This window comes from Pogoniulus pusillus, chromosome 21 (genome assembly GCF_015220805.1).
Source record: "Pogoniulus pusillus isolate bPogPus1 chromosome 21, bPogPus1.pri, whole genome shotgun sequence".
In the NCBI taxonomy this organism is placed as follows: Eukaryota; Metazoa; Chordata; class Aves; order Piciformes; family Lybiidae; genus Pogoniulus; species Pogoniulus pusillus.
The window spans coordinates 22,312,346-22,338,246 of record NC_087284.1 but is presented as its reverse complement, the minus strand read 5'-3'; the positions used below and the strand labels follow the sequence as shown (position 1 = coordinate 22,338,246).

General features: G+C 50.9%; 1 protein-coding gene across 3 annotated transcripts in view; it reads right to left on the bottom strand.

Annotated features, from left to right (window-relative positions):
• CDH12 (cadherin 12) overlaps positions 1-25,901 on the bottom strand; it is a 95,334-nt gene that overhangs the window by 43,941 nt on the left and 25,492 nt on the right. The window contains exon 2 of one of the 3 annotated variants that reach the window (XM_064161238.1): positions 18,566-18,751. The exons of 1 other annotated variant lie outside the window; for it this stretch is intronic. The gene's annotated coding sequence lies outside the window, so the exon portion shown is untranslated. Of the gene's footprint in view, positions 1-18,565; positions 19,327-25,901 lie in introns of those variants that run through there. One more of the 3 variants, XM_064161240.1, reaches the window with a different exon arrangement.

Here is a 25,901-nt window from a genome sequence, read left to right as displayed (position 1 = left end):
GTCAAATCATCCTCACTCATTCCTATGATCCAATCTCCACACTAAGAAGGACAAAGCTTTCCTACCAATTTTGGTTGCTTTTGGTCTTCAGGCAACAAATTTTCCCTTTTTTCTTGGCTTCTTTTGCTTGTTTTGTTTTCTTTTCCTTTCCATAGATCCATAGATCACAGCATCAAGCAGGTTGGCAGAGAGCTCCAAGCTCCTCCAGGCCAACCTAGCATCCAGCCCTGCCCAACCAACCAGACTATGGCACTGAGTGCCTCATCCTGTCTTAGAACCAAGCAGGTTGACAGAGAGCTCCAAGCTCCTCCAGCCCAACCTAGCATCCAGCCCTGCCCAACCAACCAGACCATGGCCCCAAGTGCCTCATCCTGTCTTAGAATCAAGCAGGTTGGCAGAGAGCTCCAAGCTCACCCAGCCCAACCTAGCACCCAGCCCTATCCAATAACCAGAGCATGGCCCCAGGTCCCTCATCCTGTCTTAGCATCAAGCAGGTTGGAAGAGAGCTCCAAACTCTGCCCAATGTAACCATTTGAACCCTGGAGCCAATTATCAACCTAAGAACATCATTGTGCAGCTTCTGCACTCTCTCTTCCCTAAATCCATGCTCATTATAGCCTGGGACAGCTTTCAACACCACCTGAAAGACTTCACAGCTCCTTTCCAACTCCATCAAACATCCTGAGCATACAAAAGCCAACTTCCCTCTCCCCCTTTCTTTCCTTTTCCACATGGCATAGCATAAAATAGACAAGAGAAAGGCTGGGGCAGCTCATTTGGGAAGCCTTAAGCACCTCAAATGCAGGCAGCCCAAATTAGAGCACTTTTAAAAGGATTAAAAATGGCATTTTCAGGGTGAAAAGGGGGGGAAGGGAGGGGGGGAAGGTAGATTGGCTCAGGCTCTGTGTCAATCAAGAGCCAAATTATCCCATCCAGAGCTATTTTGGTGGGCTTTGTATATCTATATCCATCTCAAGGGCTAAAGGAACAATGGTGAATGAAAAAGCCCTCTCCTTTCACAAAGCTCTTCCTGCTGCCACCACTGAAGCAGCAGGAGGCTCAGCTGCTAATCACCACCACTAACCTTAACTGCAGCACCCCAAAAAGTGGCCCCTAAGGGCTTCCTAACATCCAACCCAACCCTCCCCAGGCACAGCTTCAGCCCAGGGCCTCTCCTCTTGGCACAAGCTGCCTGGGAGCAGAGCCTGACCCAGACCTGCCTGCAGTTTCCCTCCAGGTAGCTGTGGAGAGTGCTAAGGTCCCCCCTGAGCCTCCTCTTCTGCAGGCTGCACACCCCCAGCTCCTCAGCCTCTCCTCCAGCCCCTTCCCCAGGCTCTCCTCTGCACTCACTCCAGCACCTCAGCACCTTTCTAAAGTACTGTGGTGAGATGTGTGTCAATCAAGAGCCAAACTACCCATCCAGAGCTATGCTGGTGGGCTCTGTACACCTACAGCTACCTACATCTGTGCTGGAGTCACCATCCCTGGAGCTGTTCAAGGCAGGCTTGGACATGGCACTTGGTGCCATGGTCTGGCCTTGAGCTCTGTGGTAAAGGCTTGGACTTGATGATCTGTGAGGTCTCTTCCAACCTTGGTGATACTGTGATACTGTGATACTGTGATATCTATATCTGTCTGTCTGCCCCAGGCAGCTCCTGGCACAGCTGGCAGCTCCTGGCACAGCTGGCAGCTCCTGGCTTGGGCAGAGTCACTCTGGTGTGGGTCAGGAACTGTCTGGATGGCAGAGCCCAGAGAGTGGTGGTGAATGGAGCCACATCCAGCTGGCAGCTGGCACTGGTGCTGTGCCCCAGGGGTCAGTGCTGGGCACAGTCCTGTGCAATGTCTTTATTGATGAGCTGGAGCAGGGCATTGAGTCCAGCAGCAGTGAGTTTGCAGCTGGCACCAAGCTAGGAGCAGCTGTGGAGCTGTTGGAGGGGAGCAGAGCCCTGCAGAGGGACCTGGCCAGGCTGCATGGGTGGGCAGAGGCCAAGGGGATGAGACTGAACAAGGCCAAGGGCAGGTTCTGCACTTTGGCCACAGCAACCCCAAGCAGCTCTCTCCCAGCACCCCCAGCTCCCTCTCTGCCTGGCTGCTCTCAGCCACTCTGGCCCTAGTCTTGGTGGGGTTGGGTTGGTGGATGGACTCTGGGACATGGTTTGATAGCAAAGATGGGGTTGGATTGGTGGATGGCATGAAGGGGTGAGGTTGGTGGATGGACTCTGGGACATGGTTTGATGGCACTGGTGGGGTTGGATTGGTGGATGGCATGAAGGGGTGAGGTTGGTGGATGGACTCTGGGACATGGTTTGATGGCACTGGTGGGGTTGGATTGGTGGATGGCATGAAGGGGTGAGGTTGGTGGATGGACTCTGGGACACAGCTTGATGGCAGTGGTGGGGTTGGGTTGGTGGTTGCACTGGATGACCTTAGAGGGCTTTTCCATGCCAACCAGTTCTCTGTTTCTAAGGACACTGATTTGTTTAGTGCTGAATACAGCCTCCAGCATCTCACCCTGCTCCTTCCCCTGCTTCTTTCCTTTCCCCTCTGCATTCCTCACAGCATTTCTGCTCTGGTGCTCAGGCTGGAACCATTTTCTGCCTCTCTGCAGGACAGGATGGGAGCAGTGTTCGTGCAAGCCACACTCAGTCACTTCATTAAGAGCCTTACTCATCCCTTCCTGTCTTTCCCAGTCTCACCAAGGAGAAAGAACATCAGCACTGACAGGAATTGTTAGGATGACAAAGCTCCTGTGCACAGCAAGATGAAGGAAGCCTGTGGCACTGCAGGCTTTAGCAGGTCCAGAAGTGAGGGGCAGACTGGAAGCTGAGGAGTAGGAAGGAGTAGGGATCTGTGCCCTAATTGCTTCCATTTATCTCTTATGCTAATTGCTGGTTTGGAGCCAGCCATGTGCCCTGCTGGCCAAGATGGTCAGTGGCAGCCTGGGGTGGATTAGAAAGGCTGAGGAGGTCCAGAGAGGTTCTCCTGCCTCTCTACTCTGCCCTACTGAGGCCACATCTGGAGTGTTGTGTCCAGTTTTGGCTCTTCAGCTCAAGAAGGAGCTCAGGGAACGAGGTTGAGAGAGTCCAGCACAGAGCCACAAAGGTTATAGAAGCACAGAACTGTCAGGACTGGAAGGGACCTCAAGGATCATCCAGTTCCAGCCTCTCTGCCACGGGCAGGGACACCTCACACAAGACCAGGATGATCAGAGCTAAGAGGCTTCCAGCACCTCCAGACCTTGCTTGTCTCAGGGGCTCCAGAACTGGGCACAGTGCTCCAGGTGCTACTCTGAGGTTGGAGGAGATGAACTCTGAGATCCATCCCAACAGAAGCCATTCTATGAGCCCCAGAGCTGCTGCAGGCAGTGAACAGCTCCTGTGAGGCCAGGCTGAGGCAGTTGAGGCTGCTTGGAGCAGAGGAGCCTGAGGCTGCCCTCAGTGCTGGGCATAAAGATGTGCAGGGCTGGAGTCAGGCTCTGCTCAGGGCTGTCCAGTGCCAGGCCAAGGGGCAGTGGGTGCCAGCTGGAGCAGAGGAGCTGCCAGGGGGACAGAAAGGAAAGCTTTGTCCTTGTGAGGGTGCTGGAGGCCTGGCACAGGCTGCCCAGAGAGGCTGTGGAGTCTCCTGCTCTGGAGCCTTCCCAGCTCTGTCTGGATGTGTTCCTGTGCCACCTGCCCTGGATTCTCTGCTCCTGCTCTAGCAGAGGGCTTGGCCTGGGAGGTCTGCAGAGGTCCCTTCCAACCCCTCACACCCTGGGACCCTGTGATATGAGAGATCTGCTGAGAGCCCTGGAGCAGATGCAGGGAGGTTCTCCTGCCCCTCTGCTCTGCCCTGCTCAGGCCCCACCTGCAGCAGTGCACCCAGGGCTGGGCAGCTGCAGAGGGGCAGGGATGTGCTGCAGAGAGGCCAAGGGAGGGCTGCAAGGATGCTGCAGGGGCTGCAGCACTGCCTGCTGAGGAGAGGCTGAGAGCCCTGGGGCTGCTCTGGCTGCAGAGGAGAAGGCTGAGAGGGGACCTGAGCAATGTCTGTCAAGAGCTGAGGGCTGGGGGGCAGGCAGGGAGGGACAGGGACAGCCTCTGCTCACCTGTGCCCTGCCACAGGACAAGGGGCAAGGGATGCAAAGTGCAGCCCAGGAAAGTGCAGCTCCAGGTGAGGAAGAACTTCCTGAGTGTGTGGGTGAGAGAGGCCTGGCACAGGCTGCCCAGAGAGGCTGTGGAGTCTCCTTCTGTGCAGCCTTCCCAGCCCTGCCTGGATGTGTTCCTGTGCCACCTGTGCTGCATTCTCTGCTCCTGCTCTGGCAGGGCTTGGACAGGGACATCTCTAACCCCCCTAACATGCTGGGATCAGGTCCTTCAGGGCATGTCCAGAGCTATGCACCTTTGGGTTTTGGGCACAGCCAGGAGCAGTGCCTGCTCCCTCCTGGCTGCAGGGACACAGGGAGTCTTGCACTGCATCACCACTGCAGTTTCCTTCCTCTGGGAAACTCAATTTCAGATCCTATCTCTTCTCTTATTTCTTCCTGTCCTGCAGGAAATGGGAGGGGGGAAAAAAAGTCCAACTCACCAAAATGAAAAGAAAAGGACTTTTTAGCTGGGTCTGTAGTGACAGGGTGAGAGGGAATGGACTGAAGCTTGACAAGGGGAGGGTTAGATTGGGCCAGCAGGCTGGGAGAGGAGATTCTGCCCCTCTGCTCTGCTGACAGCTCACCTGCAGCACTGCCTCCAGTTCTGCTGCCCCCAGCACAAAAAGGACTTGGAGCTGTTGGAGTGGCTGCAGAGGAGGCCACAGAGGTGATAAGAGGGGCTGGAGAACCTTCCCTATGAGCAGAGGCTGAGTGAGTTGTGCCTGGGGGAGGAGAAGGCTGCAGGGAGACCTTAGAGCTGCTCCAGGGGAAGGCTTCCAGGCTGCTCCTCCATCCACCCTTCACTCACTGCTGCCCCTGCAGGCTGCTCCTCCATCCACCCTTCACTCACTGCTGCCCTTGCAGCCTGCTCCTCCATCCACCCTTCACTCACTGCTGCCCTTGCAGCCTGCTCCTCCATCCACCCTTCACTCACTGCTGCCCCTGCAGGCTGCTCCTCCATCCACCCTTCACTCACTGCTGCCCCTGCAGGCTGCTCCTCCATCCACCCTTCACTCACTGCTGCCCTTGCAGGCTGCTCCTCCATCCACCCTTCACTCACTGCTGCCCTTGCAGCCTGCTCCTCCATCCACCCTTCACTCACTGCTGCCCTTGCAGCCTGCTCCTCCATCCACCCTTCACTCACTGCTGCCCCTGCAGGCTGCTCCTCCATCCACCCTTCACTCACTGCTGCCCCTGCAGGCTGCTCCTCCATCCACCCTTCACTCACTGCTGCCCTTGCAGCCTGCTCCTCCATCCACCCTTCACTCACTGCTGCCCCTGCAGGCTGCTCCTCCATCCACCCTTCACTCACTGCTGCCCCTGCAGGCTGCTCCTCCATCCACCCTTCACTCACTGCTGCCCTTGCAGGCTGCTCCTCCATCCACCCTTCACTCACTGCTGCCCTTGCAGGCTGCTCCTCCATCCACCCTTCACTCACTGCTGCCCTTGCAGGCTGCTCCTCCATCCACCCTTCACTCACTGCTGCCCTTGCAGGCTGCTCCTCCATCCACCCTTCACTCACTGCTACCCTTGCAGGCTGCTCCTCCATCCACCCTTCACTCACTGCTGCCCCTGCAGGCTGCTCCTCCATCCACCCTTCACTCACTGCTGCCCTTTGCTGTGGCCAGGAGCAATGCTTCCCTGCTGCAATTCCTTCTTTGTTGCAACTCCTGCCCTACTGCAATTCCTGCTTTGCTGCAATCCCTTCCCCTGCTGCAACTCCTGCCCTGCTGCAATTCCTGCCCTGCTGCAATACTTGCCCTGCTGCAACTCCTTCCCTTGCTGCAACATCTGCTCTGCTGCAAATTCTTCCCTTGCTGCAACTCCTGCCCTGCTGCAATTCCTGCCCTGCTGCAACTCCTGCCCTGATGCAACATCTGCCCTGATGCAACTCCTTCCTTTGCTGCAACTCCTTTCTTTGCTGCAACCCTTTCCCTGCTGCAACATCTGCCCTGCTGCAACTCCTTCCCTTGCTGCAATTCCTTCCCTGCTGCAACTCCTTCCCTGCTGCAACTCCTTCCCCTGCTGCAACATCTGCCCTGCTGCAACCCTTCCCCTGCTGCAACTCCTTCCCCTGCTGCAACCCTTCCCCTGCTGCAACACCTGCCCTGCTGCAACTCCTTGCCTGCCCTCAGGAGCCCATTCTGACCCCCAAAGCACCAGCCCAGCCAGCTTGCTCTCTCTTCCCCTGCTGTCATGTAAGATGCACTCTACACAAAAGCAAGAAGATCGACCTTGAAAGGCAAGGGGAGGGAGGGGGGGATGCTGTAATAAATCCCCCACCCAAAGCCATTCAGCAGCCCAGCCTGAGATCTAAGCTCTGTCAGAATGATTTCTGAGTCCATTTCAGCGAGGCAGTGCCATGCTTTATCACTGCTCAGCTCCTGTCTTACAACTCAGGCAGCCCACTGGAATTGCTAAGTTGTTTAGGGAGAGCATCCCCATGCAAGTCACACTGCCACGGGGATGGGAGAAGGCAGAGAGAGCTCTGCAGGTGAAGCAGGCTGAGAGGATGCTGACAGGCAAAGCACTCAGGCACACAACTAATTGCTGCGTGTTTCACTGCTCTCCTTCCCTTCTGCCTGCACAGAAACACTGCTGTGACACAGCTCAGAGCAGGCTCTCCTGCCACTCTGCTCTGCTCTGAAACCACAGAGCCACTGAAGCTGGAATCTGAGGTCTCTGAGCCCCTCCAGCCACAGCCTATGTCCCAACACCACCACAGCAACCAGAGCGTGGCACTGAGTGCCACATCCAAGCTCTCCTTAAACACCTCCAGGGATGGGGACTCCACCACCTGCCTGGGCAGCCCATTCCAGTCCCCCTTTCCATCAGGAAGTGCTTTCTAAGACCCAACCTAACCCTCTCCTGGCACAGTTTCAGGCCATGCCCTCTCCTCTTGGCACAAGTTGCCTGGGAGCAGAGCCTGACCCAGACCTGACTACAGCTTCCCTGAGTGCCACATCCAAGCTCTCCTTAAGCACCTCCAGGGCAAGCAAATCCATCACCTCCCAGGGCAGTTCATTCCAGTCCCTAATTCCCCTTCCCACCACCTGCCTGGGCAGCCCATTCCAGTCTCCCTTTCCATCAGGAAGTGCTTCCTAACATCCAACCCAACCCTCCTCTGACAGCTTCAGGCTATGCTCTCTCCTCTTGGCACAAGCTGCCTGGAGGCAGAGCCTGACCCAGACCTATCTACAGCTTCCCTGAGTGCCACATCCAAGCTCTCCTTAAACACCTCCAGGGATGGTGACTCCACCACTTTCCAGGGCAGCCTATTCCAGTCCCTTATTCCCCTTTCCATCAGGAAGGGCTTCCTAACATCCAGCCCAACCCTCCCCTGGCACAGCTTCAGGCCATGCCCTCTGCCCTCAGGAGCAGAGCCTGACCCAGACCTGGCTACAGCTTCCCTTCAGGTACCTGTAGAGTGTGCTAAGGTCCCCCCTGAGTCTCCTCTTCTGCAGGCTGAACCCCCCCAGCTCCTTCAGCCTTCAGTCCTTTCCCCAGGCTCTCCTCTGGACCCACTCCAGCACATCAGTGTCTTTCTAAGGCACTGAGGCAGCTCTGGCTGCCCAGCTGCAGAAGGACAGGGAGCAGCTGGAGAGGGGCAGCAAAGGGCTGCAAAGCTGCTGGGGGGACTGCAGCAGCTCTGTGCTGAGGGAAGGCTGAGAGAGTTGGGGCTGCTTAGGCTGCAGAAGAGCAGCCTGAGGCCATCTCAGCAGTGCTGAGCCATCCTCCGAGGGTGGGTGGCAAGAGGATGGCACCAGGCTGTGCTCAGTGGTGCCCAGGGACAGGGCAGGGGGTAAGGGGCACAAACCTGACCATAAGGAGTTCCACCTGAACACGAGGAGCGATTGAAGGGTGCTGGAGCCCTTGGAGCAGGCTGCCCAGAGAGGTGCTGGAGTCTCCATCTCTGGAGCCATTCCAAACCCACCTGGATGTGTCACTCCACCACTGCACACACATTTTTACCCACAAACTACAACAGAAAGGGAGGGAGGGGAGGGAAAACAAACCCCCCAACCTGCTGGATTTGCCTGGTGGCCAGGAAATGTGCAGCTGTGGCAACAGCTAAATGAGTTGTGACTGTAAAAGGGGGAAAGATAACACTAAAGGAGTTGGTCTCCAAGCCACCAAAGCCCTCAGCTTCCAACCAGTGGAGCTCACACTTCATTACCACCTCCCCAGGAGCAGTTGTGCTTATTTATAGGTCTTTTCTTTACAGAGGTGGGTTGAGTTGCTCAGCTCCTTTGGTCCATTCAGGCTGCTGCCTGCCTGGGAGAGATCAAATCTTGCCACGGATAGATTATATTGAAGGCAAAAAGCTCTGCATTAAAGTGCAAACCCAACCCAAGAGGGCAATTTGCTCACACACCAAGGAAATCAAAGGCCACTTACAAATAACCCAGAGCCAGCAAGCTGCAGATGTCTCATAGCTGCTGGAGCTTCATGTTAATACCACTGAAAAAGTCTTTGAAGGCACATCCTGAGCTCATTCCTAGTGGTAGGAGCAGGGGGAATGGATTCAAGATAGAGGAGACTGAGATTAGAGAGCAGGAGGAATGGATTCAAGATAGAGGAGACTGAGATTAGAGAGCAGGAGGAATGGATTCAAGATAGAGGAGACTGAGATTAGAGAGCAGGGGGAATGGATTCAAGATAGAGGAGACTGAGATTAGAGAGCAGGAGCAGGGGGAATGGATTCAAGATAGAGGAGACTGAGATTAGAGAGCAGGAGCAGGAGGAATGGATTCAAGATAGAGGAGACTGAGATTAGAGAGCAGGGGGAATGGATTCAAGATAGAGGAGACTGAGATTAGAGAGCAGGAGCAGGGGAATGGATTCAAGATAGAGGAGACTGAGATTAGAGAGCAGGAGCAGGGGAATGGATTCAAGATAGAGAAGAGTGAGATTAGAGAGCAGGAGGAATGGATTCAAGATAGATGAGACTGAAATTAGAGAGCAGGAGGAATGGATTCAAGATAGAGGAGACTGAGATTAGAGAGCAGGAGGAATGGATTCAAGATAGAGGAGACTGAGATTAGAGAGCAGGAGGAATGGATTCAAGATAGAGGAGACTGAGATTAGAGAGCAGGGGGAATGGATTCAAGATAGAGGAGACTGAGATTAGAGAGCAGGAGCAGGGGAGTGGATGTGGTAAAGGGTTGGACTTGATGATCTGTGAGGTCTCTTCCAACCTTGTTGATACTGTGATACTGTGATTCAAGATAAAGGAGACTGAGGTTAGACATTAGGGAGAAGTTATTCAGCATGAAGGTGGTGAGAGCCTGGCACAGGTTGCCCAGGGAGGTGCTGGAAGCCTCACCCCTGGGAGTTGTTAATGCCAGGCTGGATGTGGCTGTGGGCAACCTGAGCTGGGAAGGGACTTTGGAGGGTGTTGGGCAGGGAGAAATCTCTTTGCTGCCAGAGTGGTCAGGGGTTGGCAGAGGCTGCCTAGGGAGGTGGTGGAGTGCCCATGCCTGGAGGTGTTCCAGCAACCTGTGGTCATGGCACTTGGGGCCAAGGTTTGGTGGCCATGGTGGGGTTGGGATGCTGCTTGGACTGGATGCTCTGAGAGCTCTTTTCCACCCAACACAACTTTCTGACCCCCTTCACTTGCCTGTAATAAGACTGCAGCCAGCTGGAGACACTGCTCAGTCTGAACAGCTTCTGATGCTCTCAAGGAGAGCAAAAGCACAACAAAACAAATCCTCTGTAGCACCAAGGGGACAGAAATGTCCCCTTCAAACCCTCACTGCAGCTCTTTGCCAGGCAGGGAGCTGTTGGAAGAGCAGGCAAAGACTTCAGTCCCTCCAGGTGACAAGAGCCAGCTAAAGACCCCAATGTCATAGAATCAGTCAGGGCTGGAAGGGACCACAAGGAGCAGCCAGTCCCAACTCCCCTGCCATGCCCAGGGACACCCTACCCTAGAGCAGGCTGCACACAGCCTCAGCCAGCCTGGCCTCAAACACCTCCAGCCATAGAGCCTCTACAACCTCATGTGCCATAAGCCTTCCACTCCCCCAGATCCTTGAGCTGGCTCAAATGTGGCTTTGAGGAGCTTTGCTCACTTCCCAGCTGCCAGAGCTGACACTTTGCATCACTCCACCACTTGGCAACAGCTGCCTCTTCCTTAGGCACAGGTGCTGAGTACCAGCCCAGCCCTGACATTAGCCTGGTGCCCTGCACTAATTGAGGCCAACACAGTGGTAATTAGGAGTTGAGTAATTAGAAAGCCAACAAGATTGCTTTCAATAATTAATCCTCAGGCTGTGCCACTGCAATCTCCTTTGCATCATCCACTGCACAGGTCTCAAGTTGTTTGGGTCCTGCACATGCATCAATCACTCATCCAGGGGAGCAGAGGGAAAGCCTGGGAGCAGGGTGAGAACCTGGAGGCAGAGTGAGAACCTAGAAGTATAGAATCAGTCATAGAATCAAGCAGGTTGGAAGAGACCTCCAAGATCATCCAGTCCAAACTAGCACCCAGCCCTGTCCAGTCATCCAGATCATGGCACTAAGTGCCTCATCCAGTAGGATGAGAACCTGAAAGCAGGATGAGAACCAGGAGGGAGGGTGAGAGCCTGGAAGTAGGATGAGAACCTGGAAGTATAGAATCAATCATAGAATCAAGCAGGTTGGAAGAGAGCTCCAAGATCATCCAGTCCAACCTAGCACCCAGCCCTAGCCAGTCATCTAGACCATGGCACTAAGTGCCTCATCCAGTAGGATGAGAGCCTGGAAGTAGGATGAGAACCTGGAAGCAGGATGAGAACCAGGAGGCAGAGTGAGAACCTGGAAGCAGGATGAGAACCAGGAGGCAGAGTGAGAACCTGGAAGCAGGATGAGAACCAGGAGGCAGAGTGAGAACCTGAAAGCAGGATGAGAACCAGGAGGCAGAGTGAGAAGATATAAGTGGAATAAAAAGGTATAAGAAACATACAAGAAAGATGGAGAGGGACTTTTTAGGATGTTGTGTAGGGATAGGAGCAGGGAGAATGGATCCAAACTGGAGCCCCTGGCACAGGAAAGGGCTGGAGGGGCTGGAAGGTGCCAGAGAAGGGCCCCGAGGGTGAGCAGAGAGCTGGAGCTGCTCTGCTGTGAGCACAGGCTGAGAGTTGGGGGGGGCTGAGCCTGGAGAGGAGAAGGCTCCCAGGAGGGCTTCTTGTGGCCTTGCAGTGTCTGAAGGGGGCTGCAGGAGAGCTGGGGAGGGACTTTGGAGGGTGCTGGGGAGGGATAGGAGCAGGGGGAATGGATCCAAGCTGGAGGAGGAGAGATTGAGGTGAGACATGAGGGAGAAGTTGTTGAGCATGAGGGTGGTGAGAGCCTGGCACAGGCTGCCCAGGGAGGTGCTGGAAGCCTCAGCCCTGGAGGTGTTTAAGGCCAGGCTGGATGTGGCTGTGGGCAACCTGCTCTGGTGTGAGGTGTCCCTGGGCATGGGCAGGGGTGGGTTAGACCTGGCTGCTCCTTGAGCTCCCTTCCAGCCCCATGATTCTAGAAACAGTCTGTGGACCTGGCACATAGGCTGATGGCTTAGGATTGACCCTCAAGTGGGTCAAGGCTTGGACTGGAGATCCTTCAGTTCCCTTCCAGCCCTGCCAAGTCTCTGATTCTCTGGCAGGGAGGTTGGAGCTGGCTGCTCCTTGAGCTCCCTTCCAGCTCTATGATTCTCTGGCAGGGAGGTTGGGGCTGGATGCTCCTCGAGCTCCCTTCCAGCTCTGATTCCATGGCAGAGAGGTTGGAGCTGGCTGCTCCTCGAGCTCCCTTCCAGCTCTGTGATTCTACTTACAGCACACAACGATTGGTTTGTTGTTTTTTCACATAATTATTGTCTTTTTTTGGTTGGTTGTTTGTCTTGAGCTTGCAAGGAATCCTCCACAGTTATTAGCAGAGGAGAGCTGGGTTGGCTGTTTCTAAAGGGATTGCTTTGAAAGGCAAAGATGGTTTTTATTCAGGAGGTATCAATGAGGTGGTGAAAAAATAAAGGCAAGGGGGGGAAAAAAACCCATAAAGAGGATTATCTGCAGCTGTTGAAGTGGAGGCAGCTACAGGGAAAGGAATTTGTTGGACTCAGAGTACCTGCAAATAATTTTCTGCTCTCCTGCGGGTGCCTGCCCCACATTACTTGCACAGGGATCTGACCTTGCTTCAAAAGGCCATGCCAGGACCACAGCTCTCAGCCAGAGCAAAAGCAAACAGGAGCAAGGGGAAAGGCAGAAGTGGTTCACAAAGGGGTTGCAAGGAGAGTGGTAAGTGGCAAACGGCAGCAGGCAGCTAAGCCTCCCCCTGAGACAGCAGCAGCTCAGATCCCCAGAGGCAAGGGATGGAGGCAAAGATGTAATTACTGCCTGCCAGTGGTAGGGAGAAGCAATTTACTGCTGCCACGCTCAGGAGGCAGGACAGGCTCAATTCCTCCCCCTCCCAACGACTCCTTAACCCAAACCATGCATCCCAACTGCCTATCCTGTGGCTATATCCAGCCTCACCTTCAACATCTCCAGCCACGGAGCCTGCAGCTCACCCAGCCCAACCCCTGCACTCAGCAGGGACATCCTCCACTAGAGCAGGCTGCTCATAGCCCTGTCCAGCCTCACCTTCAACATCTCCAGCCATGGAGCCTCAGACACCTCCCTGGGCAACCTGCTACAGGGTTCCAGCAGCCTCCTGCTGCACAACTTGTTCCTCACAGCCACTCTCAAGCTGCTCTGCTCTGGTTTGCAGCCACTGCTTAGTTCCAACTCCCACTACGATGGGCAGGGACACTCCTACCACTAGCTCAGCTTGCTCAAGACCTTGTCCAGCCTTGATGATCTCAAAGCTCTCTCCCAACCTCACAGGCTGGTGTGAGCTGGAAAGCACCTCCAAAGCTCACCCAGCCCAACCTCCACTAGCTCAGGTTGCTCAAGACCTTGTCTAGCCTTAATGATCTCAAAGGTCTCTTCCAAGCTCACAGCATCACAGGATGGACTGGGGTGGAAGTGACCTCCAAAGATCATCTAATCCAACCTCCTCTAGCCCAGCTTGCTCAAGACCTTGTCCAGCCTTAATGATCTCAAAGGTCTCTTCCAACCTCAGAGCACCACAGGCTGGTGTGGGTTGGAAGGCACCTCCAAAGCTCATCCAGCCCAACCTCCACTAGCCCAGGTTGCTGAAGACCTCCTCCCAAAGCTGGCTGCTCTCAAGTCCAACGAAGACTCCCTCACACTTCATTCCCCCTTCCCTGTGGCTGTGTTTTGCTTCAGCATCTGAGCTAAACAGAGCAGCAAGAGGAAGCAAATTGCCATCCCTGCTCTGATTTGTTTGCCTAATTATGCCAGCCTGAAACAAAAACCCCCAAGATTTAAGAGCATTTTAAAAGTAATTACAAGGCAAAAATCTTTCCACTGGGGGGAAAAAAATAAACCCAAACCCAAACCTCGAAGCCTCATGAGGTGTTTTAAAAGGAACTGAGAAGCAGAAGAACAGTTTTGGCTGCTGTTTAGTTTGACAGGAGATGTTTTGCCACCTCCTTGTCTTCTCGTTTTGCTTTAGATCCTCCTCATGACAACTCCTCTTGGCCTGGGGGGTTCTTGTGCTCCTGTGTTCAGCACTGCTCAGGCCACCCCTGCAGTGCTGTGTCCAGCTCTGGGCTTCTCCATTGCAGAGAGATGTTGAGGTGCTGGAAGGTGTTGAGAGAAGGGCAGCAAGGCTGGGGAGGGGCCTGGAGCACAGCCCTGTGAGGAGAGGCTGAGGGAGCTGGGGGGGTGCAGCCTGCAGCAGAGGAGGCTCAGGGCAGAGCTCATTGCTGCCTGCAGCTGCCTGCAGGGAGGCTGTAGCCAGGTGGGGTTGGGCTCTGCTGCCAGGCAGCCAGGGCCAGAAGAAGGGGACAGAGGCTGAAGCTGAGCAGAGCCACCAAACCCAGACCTGGCCAAGTCACCAAACCTGGACCCAACTGAGCCACCAAACGCAGGCCCAGCTGAGCCACCAAACCTAGACCCTGGGACAGCTGCATGCAGATTCCTGACTGCCATTCCCAACATTCCTTCTTTTAACGCCGTGGGATTTTGAAGCCTTGTGAGCTCCTGCTTCCAAAGGGATCCAGAAAGGGAGTTTTATCATCCTGAACTTTGCTTTTTCCCCTTTCCAACTGCTGTGACGGAGAGGAAATGAATGCACTGAGGACAAATAAATGCACTAAGGGCAAATTAATGCACCGAGGGCAAATAACTGCACTGAGGACAAATTAATGCACTGAGGGCAAATAAATGCACTAAGGGCAAATCACTGAGCAGAAATCACTGAGCACAAATCAATGCACTAAACCCCAAACAAATAAATGCAGTGAACCCCCAAACAAACAAATGCACTCAGCACAAACAAATGCACCAAGCACAAACAAATGCACCCAGCACAAACAAATGCACCCAGCACAAACAAATGCACCCAGCACAAACAAATGCACTCAGCACAAACAAATGCACCCAGCACAAACAAATGCACTCAGCACAAACAAATGCACCCAGCACAAACAAATGCTCCAAGAACAAACAAATACACCCAGCACAAACAAATGCACCCAGCACAAACAAATGCACTCAGCACAAACAATGCACCCAGCACAAACAAATGAACTCAGCACAAACAAATGCACTCAGCACAAACAATGCACCCAGCACAAACAAATGAACTCAGCACAAACAAATGCACTCAGCACAAACAAATGCACCCAGCACAAACAAATGCACCCAGCACAAACAAATGCACTCAGCACAAACAAATGCTCCAAGCACAAACAAATGAACTCAGCACAAACAAATGCACCAAGCACAAACAAATGCACCCAGCACAAACAAATGCACCCAGCACAAACAAATAGGTTAAGAGCAAAGAGGTGCACTAAGAACACATCATGGTGCTAAGAATTGCTGGTTGTAGTCAGCACAGATAATTGTATTAATCTCTAATAATTGTATTAGGCTTTAATAATTGTATTGAGCACAAATAACTGCACTAAGCACAAATAAATGTACTAAGCACAAGTGTTAATCTCTAAGAAGTGTATTTAAGCACTAATAAATGTACTAAGCACTAATAAAGTGTAGTAAGCACTAATAAAGTGTATTTAAGCACTAATAAAGTGCATTTAAGCACTACTAGCTAATAACATAGGTAATTATCCTATGCACAAATAAGTATTAGGCACTAATAAGTGTACTAAGCACAAATAAATGCATTTAAGCACTAATAAAGTGTATTTAAGCACTACTAACTAATAACATAGGTAATTATCCTAAGCACAAATAAGTATTAGGCACTAATAAATGTACTAAGAACTAATAAGTGTATTTAAGCACTAATAAGTGCATTTAAGCACTACTAACTAATAACATAGGTAATTATCCTAAGCACAAATAAGTATTAAGCACTAATAAATGAACTAAGCACTAATAAGTGCATTTAAGCACTAATAAGTGCACTGAGCATAGGTAATTGTCCTAAGCTCTAATAAGTGTATTTAAGCACTACTAAGTAATAACATAGGTAATTATCCTAATCAGAAATAAGTATTAAGCACTAATAAGTGTACTAAGGATAAATAAGTGTATTAACACACCAATAAGTGTGTTTAGGCACTAAGTGTATTTAAGCATTAATAAGTGTACTTAAGCACTAATAAGTGCACTTAAGCACTAATAACTGTACTAAGCACAGGTAATTGCTCTAAGCACAAATAAGTATTGAGCACTAATAAGTGTAATTAAGCACTAATAAGTGCACTAAGCACAAATAAATGTACTAAGCACAAGTATTGAACTCTAATATGTGTATTAAGCATTAATAAGTGTATTTGAGCACTAATAACTGTACTAAACACAAACAAATGTACTAAGCACAAGTATTGAGCTCTAATACATGTATTAAGCATTAATAATTGTATTTAAGCACTTATAACTGTACTAAACACAAAAAGTATTGATCTCTAATATGTGTATTGAGCACTAATAAGTGTATTAAGCACTAATAAATGTACTAAGTACAAATAAGTATTGAGCTCTAATATGTGTATTAAACACTAATAAGTGTATTAAGCACTAATAAGTGTATTAAGCACTAATAAACATACTAAGCACAAATAAGCATTGAGAACTAATAAGTGTATTAAGCACTAATAAGTGTGCAAAGCACAAATAAGTGTATTAAGCACAAATAAGTGCAATAAGCACAAATGCACTAAGCACAAATAAGTATTAAGCACTAATAAGTGTATTTAAGCACCAATAACTGCACCAAGCACAGGCAATTGCCCTAAGCACTAATAACTGCACTAAGCACAAATAAGTATTGCGCTCTAATAAGTGTATTAAGCACTAATAAATGTACTAAGCACTAATAAGTATTGAGAAATAATAAGTGCATTAAGCACTAATAAGTGTACAAAGCACAAATAAGTATATTAAGCACAAATAAATCATTTAAGAACAAATGCACTAAGCACAAATAAGTATTAAGCACTAATAAGTGTATTTAAGAACTAATAAGTGTATTTAAGCACCAATAACTGCACCAAGCACAGGTAATTGCCCTAAGGACTAATAACTGCACAATGCACAAATAAGTATTGAGCTCTAATATATGTATTAAGCACTAATAAGTGTATTAAGCACTAATAAATGTACTAAGCACTAATAAGTATTGAGAAATAATAAGTGTATTAAGCACTAATAAGTGTACAAAGCACAAATAAGTGTATTAAGCACAAATAAATCAACTAAGAACAAATGCACTAAGCACAAGTAAGTATTAAGCACTAATAAGTGTATTTAAGAACTAATAACTGCACCAAGCACAGGTAATTGCCCTAAGGACTAATAACTGCACTAAGCACAAATAAGTATTGAGCACTAATAAGTGTATTAAGCACTAATAAACGTACTAAGCACTAATAAATGTACTAAGCACAAATAAATATTGAGCACTAATAAGTGTATTGAGCACTAATAAGTGTATTAAGCACTAATAACTGCACTAAGCACAAATAAGTATTGAGAACTAATAAGTGTATTTAAGCACCAATAACTGCACCAAGCACAGGTTAATTGCCCTAAGCACAAATAAGTACTGAGCACTAATAAGTGTATTTAAGCACTAATAAGTGTATTTTAGCACTAATAAGTGTACTTAAGCACACGTAACTGCCCTAATAACTGCACTAAGCACAAATAAATATTGAGCATTAATAAGTGTATTTAAGCACTAATAAATGTATTTTAGCACTAATAAGTGTACTTAAGCACACGTAACTGCCCTAATAACTGCACTAAGCACAAATAAATATTGAGCATTAATAAGTGTATTTTAGCACTAATAAGTGTATTTAAGCACCAATAACTGCACCAAGCACAGGTAACTGCCCAAAGCACTAATAACTGCACTAAGTACAAATAAGTATTGAACACTAATAAGTGTATTTTAGCACTAATAAGTGTATTTAAGCACTAATAAGTGTATTTAAGCACCAATAACTGCACCAAGCACACGTAACTGCCCAAAGCACTAATAACTGCACTAAGCACAAATAAATATTGAGCACTAATAAATGTATTTAAGCACTAATAAGTGTATTTAAGCACCAATAACTGCACCAAGCACACGTAACTGCCCAAAGCACTAATAACTGCACTAAGCACAAATAAATATTGAGCACTAATAAATGTATTTAAGCACTAATAAGTGTATTTAAGCACCAATAACTGCACCAAGCACAGGTAACTGCCCAAAGCACTAATAACTGCACTAAGCACAAATAAATATTGAGCACTAATAAGTGTATTTAAGCACTAATAAGCGTATTTAAGCACCAATAACTGCACCAAGCACAGGTTAATTGCCCTAAGGACTAATAACTGCACTAAGCACAAATAAGTATTGAGCACTAATAAATGTATTTAAGCACTAATAAGTGTATTTAAGCACTAATAAGTGTATTTAAGCACCAATAACTGCACCAAGCACAGGTTAATTGCCCTAAGCACTAATAACTGCACTAAGCACAAGTAAGTATTGGGCACTAATAAGTGCACTAAGCACAAAGAAGTGCATTGAGCACAAACAAGGGTATTAAGCACAAACAAGGGTATTAAGCACAAATAAATCACCTAATCCCCACGGGGGGGTGGGGGAGGGAAGTGTCGCTTGCTTCTCCTCCTCCCTTCTCCCATCCCTGGCACGTTTCTAGCACATTTAACTCCAGATATATCTATATGGGGGGGGGGGATGCTTCAGAGAGCCACCGACTGGAAACCGACTGCAGCCAGCCAGAAGCTGCTTCCAAGGCGAATCCCTTCCTGACCCCCCAGCCCGGGGCGCAGGTCCCCCTTGCTGCAGTGCAGGCTGTGCCCGTTGGCTCCGGTGGAACTTTGGGGTGCGGAGATGCAGCGGGATGCAGCGCAGCTGCCGCTTGCTTACCTTGCCTGGAATCCTTCCTGCGCTCGGCGCTGGAGTTGGCAAATGCAACAGGAATCCTTTTTCCCTTTGCTCCAAGACGGAGATCCCAAATCCAAGCCTCGCCGATTTAGGAGGGGGAGGTTAATGGAAGTTGCTGCAGCTCAACACTCCCCCAGGGAGCTGCATCCTTGAGGGTTTGCTGGGTGGCTAAAAGGAGAGAAGAGAGGGGGGGAAAGAGCGGCTGAAACCCTCGGAGGCTGCCGGGGAGTGAAGAAGCACCAAAGCGACTGGTTCTTAACGGGAGATTCTTCAGCCGGGGCGGGAGGTGGGGGGGAGGGGGGGTCGGGGAAGATGCTGCTAAGTGCCGTGATAGGCTCCTGTCATGTCCCCGGAGCCGGCAGATGAGCATTGACCTGATTAGCTCGGAAGGCTCCCCGCACGCAGAGCCAGCCCCGAGAGGCTCGGCGGTCGGCAGGGGGATGGAGGATGCCAGCGCAGCCCCTCGGGAAGCTTCATCCTCCCAACCCGCAATGGATGCGCCGCGGCTGGAGCGGCGATGCGGGAGGAGGCTCCGCGGCGCGGCGCAGCGGCTTTAAAGAGGATGCGCTGGCTGGGATGGAGCTGCTCAAGGGGCAGAGGGATGGAGCCGAGCGGTTAGAGGCTGCTGCGGCTCAAGGCTGGCTGGCGGAGAGGTTCTGCGAGCATCCCTGGCTGCCACCCCGCAGGCAGCAGCGGTTCAGGGGTAGGAGAAGTGCGGTGGGGGTGGTGGGTTGGTGTTAGCCCCCAGATGGCAATCGAGCAGCGTGGGGAGGGGAAAAAACAGGGATAAATGGGAAAGAGCCAATCCCCGGAATAGATTGGGATTGGTGAAAGAAGCGGAGGAGGAGATGGAAATAAACCGGAGAGGGAGAATTCCAGCAGGGAGGCAAAAGCGGTAGCGAAGTGAACAGGGAGAGGGCTCCCGGGGGGCTTGCGGAGAGGGGAGAGAGCAAGGAAGGAGCTGACTGCATTTGGAAATGTATCCAATAAAGATGACGCTGGAAAAAATGGGAATGGGGAGGAAAAGGAAAGGGAAAGAAAGGGAAATATATGGAAGTGGAATGAAAATGGAAATGGGGAGAAAATTGAAAGGGAAAGAAAGGGAAATATATGGAAGTGGAATGGAAATGGAAATGGGGAGAAAATGGAAAGGGAATGAAAGGGAAATATATGGAAGTGGAATGGAAATGGAAATGGGGAGAAAATGGAAAGGGAAAGAAAGAGAAATATATGGAAGTGGAATGGAAATGGGGACAAAATGGAAAGGGAAAGAAAGGGGAAATAAGTGGAATGGAAATGGAAAAGAAATGGGAATAGTGAGAAAATGGAAAGAGAAAAATATGGAAGTGGAATGAAAATGGAAATGGGGAAAAATGGGAATGAGGAAAAGGAAAAAAAGATGGAAGGGGAATGAAGTCAAATGGATAAAATGTGGAGATGGAAATAAAGGAAAGATATGGAAGTGGGAGAAAATTAAATGGGAAAAATGGGGATTGGGGAAAAAAACAGAATGTAGAAGGGGAATGAAAATGGGAATGGAAAAATATGGAAGGGGGAAAAAAGGTAAAGTATGGAAGAGAAATGGAAATAGGAAACATAGGAAGAATATGGAAGTGGAATGCAAATGGAAATGGAGAAAATATGGAAGAGGAATGAAGATGGAAAAAAAGTGGAAATGGAAATAAAGGAAAAATATGGAAGTGGAATGAAAATGGAAATGGAAAAATATGGAAATGGAAATAAAGGAAAATATATGGAAGGGGAATGAAAACGGAAAAAATATGGAAGTGGAGCAAAAATGGATGTGGAAAATTATGGAAATGGAATAAAAGGAAAAATAGGGAAGTGGAATGAAAATGGAAATGAAGAAAATATGGAAATGGAAATAAAGGAAAAATATAGAATGGGAATGAAGATGGAAATGGAAAAACAAAGAAGTGGGAAACAGGGAAAATATGGGAGGGGAATGACGATGGAAAAATGTGGAAATGGAAATGAGGGTAGCTTAGTTTGGAAAGGATCTCAGAGGTCATCTCCCCTGACCTCAGAGTACCACCTGGAGCTCTGTGCCCACTGCTGGAGCCCCTGGCACAGGAAAGGGCTGGAGGGGCTGGAAGGTGCCAGAGAAGGGCCCCGAGGGTGAGCAGAGGGCTGGAGCTGCTCTGCTGTGAGCACAGGCTGAGAGTTGGGGGGGCTGAGCCTGGAGAGGAGAAGGCTCCCAGGAGAGCTTCTTGTGGCCTTGCAGTGTCTGAAGGGGGCTGCAGGAGAGCTGGGGAGGGACTTTGGAGGGTGCTGGGTAGGGATAGGAGCAGGGGGAATGGATCCAAGCTGGAGGAGGAGAGATTGAGGTGAGACATGAGGGAGAAGTTGTTGAGCATGAGGGTGGTGAGAGCCTGGCACAGGCTGCCCAGGGAGGTGCTGGAAGCCTCAGCCCTGGAGGTGTTTAAGTCCAGGCTGGATGTGGCTGTGGGCAACCTGCTCTGGTTTGAGGTGTCCCTGGGCATGGCAGGGGTTTGGAGCTGGATGCTCCTCGAAGTCCCTTCCAGCCCTGCCAATTCTATAGCAGAGAGATTGGAGCTGGCTGCTCTTTGAGGTCCCATCATGATTCCCTGATCATCTCCACCAACAATAACCACTGCCTGCAGCAGCTTTGTGGCTCTGCACTGGACTCTTCCAACCAGCTCCCTGAGATCCTTCTTAGAGCTGAGAGGCCCAGAGCTGGAGACAATATTGCAGCTCACCCACAAAGAACCAGGAAAGCTTCCACCTTCCCTTTATTTAGCTTCTATCACTGCCAGGATGCTCCCTTGGCAGTGCCTTTCTCTTCCCAACTGATGAAGAGCATCCCCAGGTGCAACATCTGGGTAACAAGATTGTCTCTGGCAATATTTCATACACAGGCAGCAAATTGATTTCAGGGCAGAGGTTAAGCTTTTAATAACATTTCCAGAATGCCTATTCCTTAGGGATTCCTCTTTCACTGGGGGGGGACCAAGCAACAAGATAACAAATCAAATCAGAAGGCTTTTAGAGGCATCCATCTGAAAGGATCAACATTCTGCTCCCTGGCTTAAATGGGTATCCTGTGGCAAGACTTGAAGGGGAAGGGAGGAGGGGGAGGTTGCTGGGTCAGGCTTGCACTGAAAACAAGAAGCTGCCTTCCCTTTTAGCCCCTTTTCCACTTTGATCCCTTTTTCCAACCTCTTTCATCAATGCCTGCTAGAGAACAGGCAGCAAATCATCCCAACATGTTCTGATGCTGTGATTCTGTGATGCTGTGAGTGATGCTGTGATGTTGTGACTGTGATGCTGTGGTGCTGTGATGCTGTGACTCTGATGCTGTGATGCTGTGACTCTGTGATTGTGATGCTGTGATGATGTGACTCTGTGATGCTGTGGTGCTGTGATGCTGTGACTCTGATGCTGTGATGCTGTGACTCTGTGGTTGTGATGCTGTGACTCTCTGGTGCTGTGATGCTGTGACTCTGATGCTGTGATGCTGTGACTCTGTGGTTGTGATGCTGTGACTGTGATTGTGATGCTGTGATGCTGTGATTCTGTGATGCTGTGACTCTGTGATTGTGATTCTGTGATGCTGTGATTCTGTGATGCTGTGACTCTGATGCTGTGATGCTGTGACTCTGTGGTTGTAATGCTGTGACTCTGTGATGCTGTGACTCTGTGATGCTGTGGTGCTGTGACTCTGTGGTCGTGATGCTGTGACTCTCTGGTGCTGCGACTGTGATGCTGTGGTGCTATGATGCTGTGACTGTGATTGTGATGCTGTGATGTTGTGATTCTGTGATGCTGTGACTCCGTGGTTGTGATGCTGTGACTGTGATTGTGATGCTGTGATTCTGTGATGCTGTGACCCTGTGATGCTGTGACTCTGTGATGCTGTGACTCCGTGGTTGTGATGCTGTGATGCTGTGATTCTGTGATGCTGTGACCCTGTGATGCTGTGACTCTGTGATGCTGTGACTCCGTGGTTGTGATGCTGTGATTGTGATTCTGTGATGCTGTGACTCTGTGATGCTGTGACTGTGACTCTGTGGTGCTGTGACTCTGCTATTCTGTATGCCTCCCTGCTGCTGCCTCTCTGAACGAGGAGGGGGTTGGCCCCTTGCCCCACTCGAAGGGGACAAACCCTGAGCTGAAACCTCCTCTTGGGCTCCTCCCTGGCATGTTCTTTTTTTCCTAACGGCTGAGGAATGTTCTGCTGCTTCCCCCCAGCCATAAATCTGAGTCGAGTTTAAGGGCCACGTTTTTGGTGTCATAAAGCATCACAGCTGCCCGTTTGCCAGGGCAGCCACAGGGTTTTACAGCAGAGGGAGAGAGAAAAATCAGATCCTGGGAGGTCAAAACATCTCTGCCTGGGGAGTTCACTGTGCCTGCAATTACTGCTGCTGTCTGGAAGAGCTCAGAGAAACAAATCCACTCACCAGCAGCACCAAACCTCCCAGCAACCCCAACTGGTTTGTCAGACCTCAACAGGTCAAGGAGGTGGTGAGGAGAAGCTTGGACTTGGAAGGCTTTATCAACCTTAGTGACTGAGGGCAGTGGAGCACTGCAACAGGTGGGGTTGGGTTGGTTGTTTGTTGGCCTCCTCCTAGCATCTCTGATCCACTGCCAGCCTGGGCTGCTTTGTGGCATTGGTCTGAGTCACTTTCAGCCTTCACTCTGATGGTTTTGGGGGTGCTAAAAGCCTTCATCCTGATCTGGGAAGTGGATCAACTGCAGCAGGTTGCCCAAGGAGGTGAAGCCCCTGAAGGGGCTGCAAGGAGGCTGCAGAGAGACTGAGTGCAAAGGGCTGCAGGGACAGGAGGAGGCCAATGGCTGCAAACCAGAGCAGAGCAGCTTGAGAGTGGCTGTGAGGAACAAGTTGTGCAGCAGGAGGCTGCTGGAACCCTGCAGCAGGTTGCACAGGGAGGTGGTTGAGGTTCCATGGCTGGAGATGGTGAAGGTGAGGCTGGGCAGGGCTGTGAGCAGCCTGCTCTAGTGGAGGATGTCCCTGCTGAGTGCAGGGGGATTGGGCTGGGTGAGCTCTGCAGGTCCCTTCCAGCCCATCCTGTGATTCCATCTACATTTGGGTTTGTTTCTTGCTATATTCCCTTTTACCCTGGACTGTTTTTCACCCCAGGATGCTGCTCCTCACTTCTTCAGTTACTCCACATCAGAGTCATCCTCTTATCTTCGTTTATGTTTTCCCTTTGGTTGTTTTCCTTTGCCCTTTTTTCCCTCCCTCTTTGATTTTTTTGGTTGTCTTTTTGTTGTTGTTTTGTTTCTTTGTAATTCTTTATACAATCTCCTTTCTTATTATCCTTTTCCCCCCTTCTCTCTAAGTTCTTTTACTGTAATTGCTCTCTAGGCAGAAACAACTTCCTGCCTCTTAACTCAATCTGCTCTCTTTCCACTCTCCCCACCCCTTATTGATGTTTCTGGCCGAGTTTCAGTACCACAAGCACACAGAGAATCACAGAATTGCTTGGGTTCGAAAAGCTCTCCAAGATCTCCCAGTCCAATCTTCAACCCAGCCCCACCATGGCCACCAAACCCTGGTCCCAGGTGCCACCATGGCCACCAAACCCTGGTCCCAAGTGCCACCATGGCCACAGGCTGTTGGAACATCTCCAGGCATGGAGACTCCACCACCTCCCTGGGCAGCCACAGAATGGCTCAGGTTGGAAGGCAGCTCAGAGCTCAGCCCCTCCAACCTCCCCACCCTGCCCAGGGACACCTCTCAGCTGCACTCAGCTGCCCAAGGGCTCATCCAGCCTGGCCTTGGATAGGCAGGAGGCAGCCACAGCCTCCCTGGGCAGCCTGTGCCAGGCTCTCAGCAGCCTCACCCTGCACAGCTTCTGCCTCAGCTCCACTCTCAGCCTGCTCTGCCTCAGCTCCAAACCATTGCCCTTGGCCTGGCTCAGAGCCCCTCAGCACAAGTCCCTCTGCAGCCTTCCTGCAGGAGCCCTTCAGGCCCTGGCAGCAGCTCTGAGGTGCCCCTGGAGCCTTCTCCTCTGCAGGCTGCACCCCCCCAGCTCCCTCAGCCTGTGCTCACAGCAGAGCTGCTCCAGCCCTGCCAGCATCTCTGTGGCCTCCTCTGGCCTCTCCCCAGCACCTCTGTGCCCTCCTCCTGCTGCTGCTGGAGGCAGGCTTGGAGGTGAGGTCTGAGCAGAGCAGAGCCAAGGGGCACAATGCCCTCTCCTGCCCTCTGCCCACACTGCTCTGCCTGCAGCCCAGCCCCTGCCTGCCTGCTGGGCTGCAGGAGGGCACTGCTGGCTCCTGGGCAGCTGCTCAGCACCCAGCACCCCCAAGCCTCTCTCACCAGAGCTGCTCCCAGCCCACTCTGCACCCAGCCTGGATTAGTGCCTGGGGTTGGCCTGCCCCAGCTGCAAAACCTTACCCTGTGACTTAGCCTCTGCAGTTGGCACTGCACAACCACACAACACATTGGGAAAGAAATGCATTTTTTAGCCTCCTAATTAAGTCCTCTCTGGACAGGAAGTATCAGGATGTGTTCATCTGGGGCCATTAGCCTCTCTCTCCCCTTTCTGCTGAGTATGGAGGAATGAAAGATGGTTTAATTAGAGCAGGAGCAGGAAATTACCTCTCTTGAAGGGGGAGGTGGAGGAGACATCCTTGGCACCACTGTGCCAAGTGGAGATACCACCTTGAAATATTTATTCTCAGCTCCATCTGCACCTGCAGTGAGCAGCAGGTTTGAAAGGCACTCAGGGAGGGAATGGAGAAGAGAGGAATTTGGAAGCAGGACTCACTGAGTGGCTTTGGTTGGGAAAAAAAAGACCTTCAGGATCATGAAGTCCAACCAGGAGGTAACTCCACCAAGTCTGGTGCTAAGCCATGGAGTAGGGATCAGGATCTCTGGGTTGTAGTTGAGTCATCACACAGAAGCACCCAGAAAATCACAGAGCCACAAAGAACCACAGCACCACAGCATCACAGAGCCACAGAACCACAGACACACAAACACACAGCCACAGTCACAGCCTCACAGAGCTGAGCAGGTGGGAAAAGACCTCTGAGATCATCGAGTCCAACCTAGCACCTAACATCTCCTCATTGACTAACCCCTGGCACTCAGTGCCTCATGCAGCCTCCTCTGAAACACCTCCAGCCACGGCCACTCCACCACCTCCCTGGGCAGCCCATTCCAATGCCAATCACTCTCTCTGCCAGCAACTTCCTAACAACATCCAGCCTAGACCTGCCCTGGCACAGCTTCAGCCTCTGGCCCCTTGCTCTGTCCCTGCCTGCCTGGCAGCAGAGCCCAACCCCACCTGGCTACAGCCTCCCTGCAGGC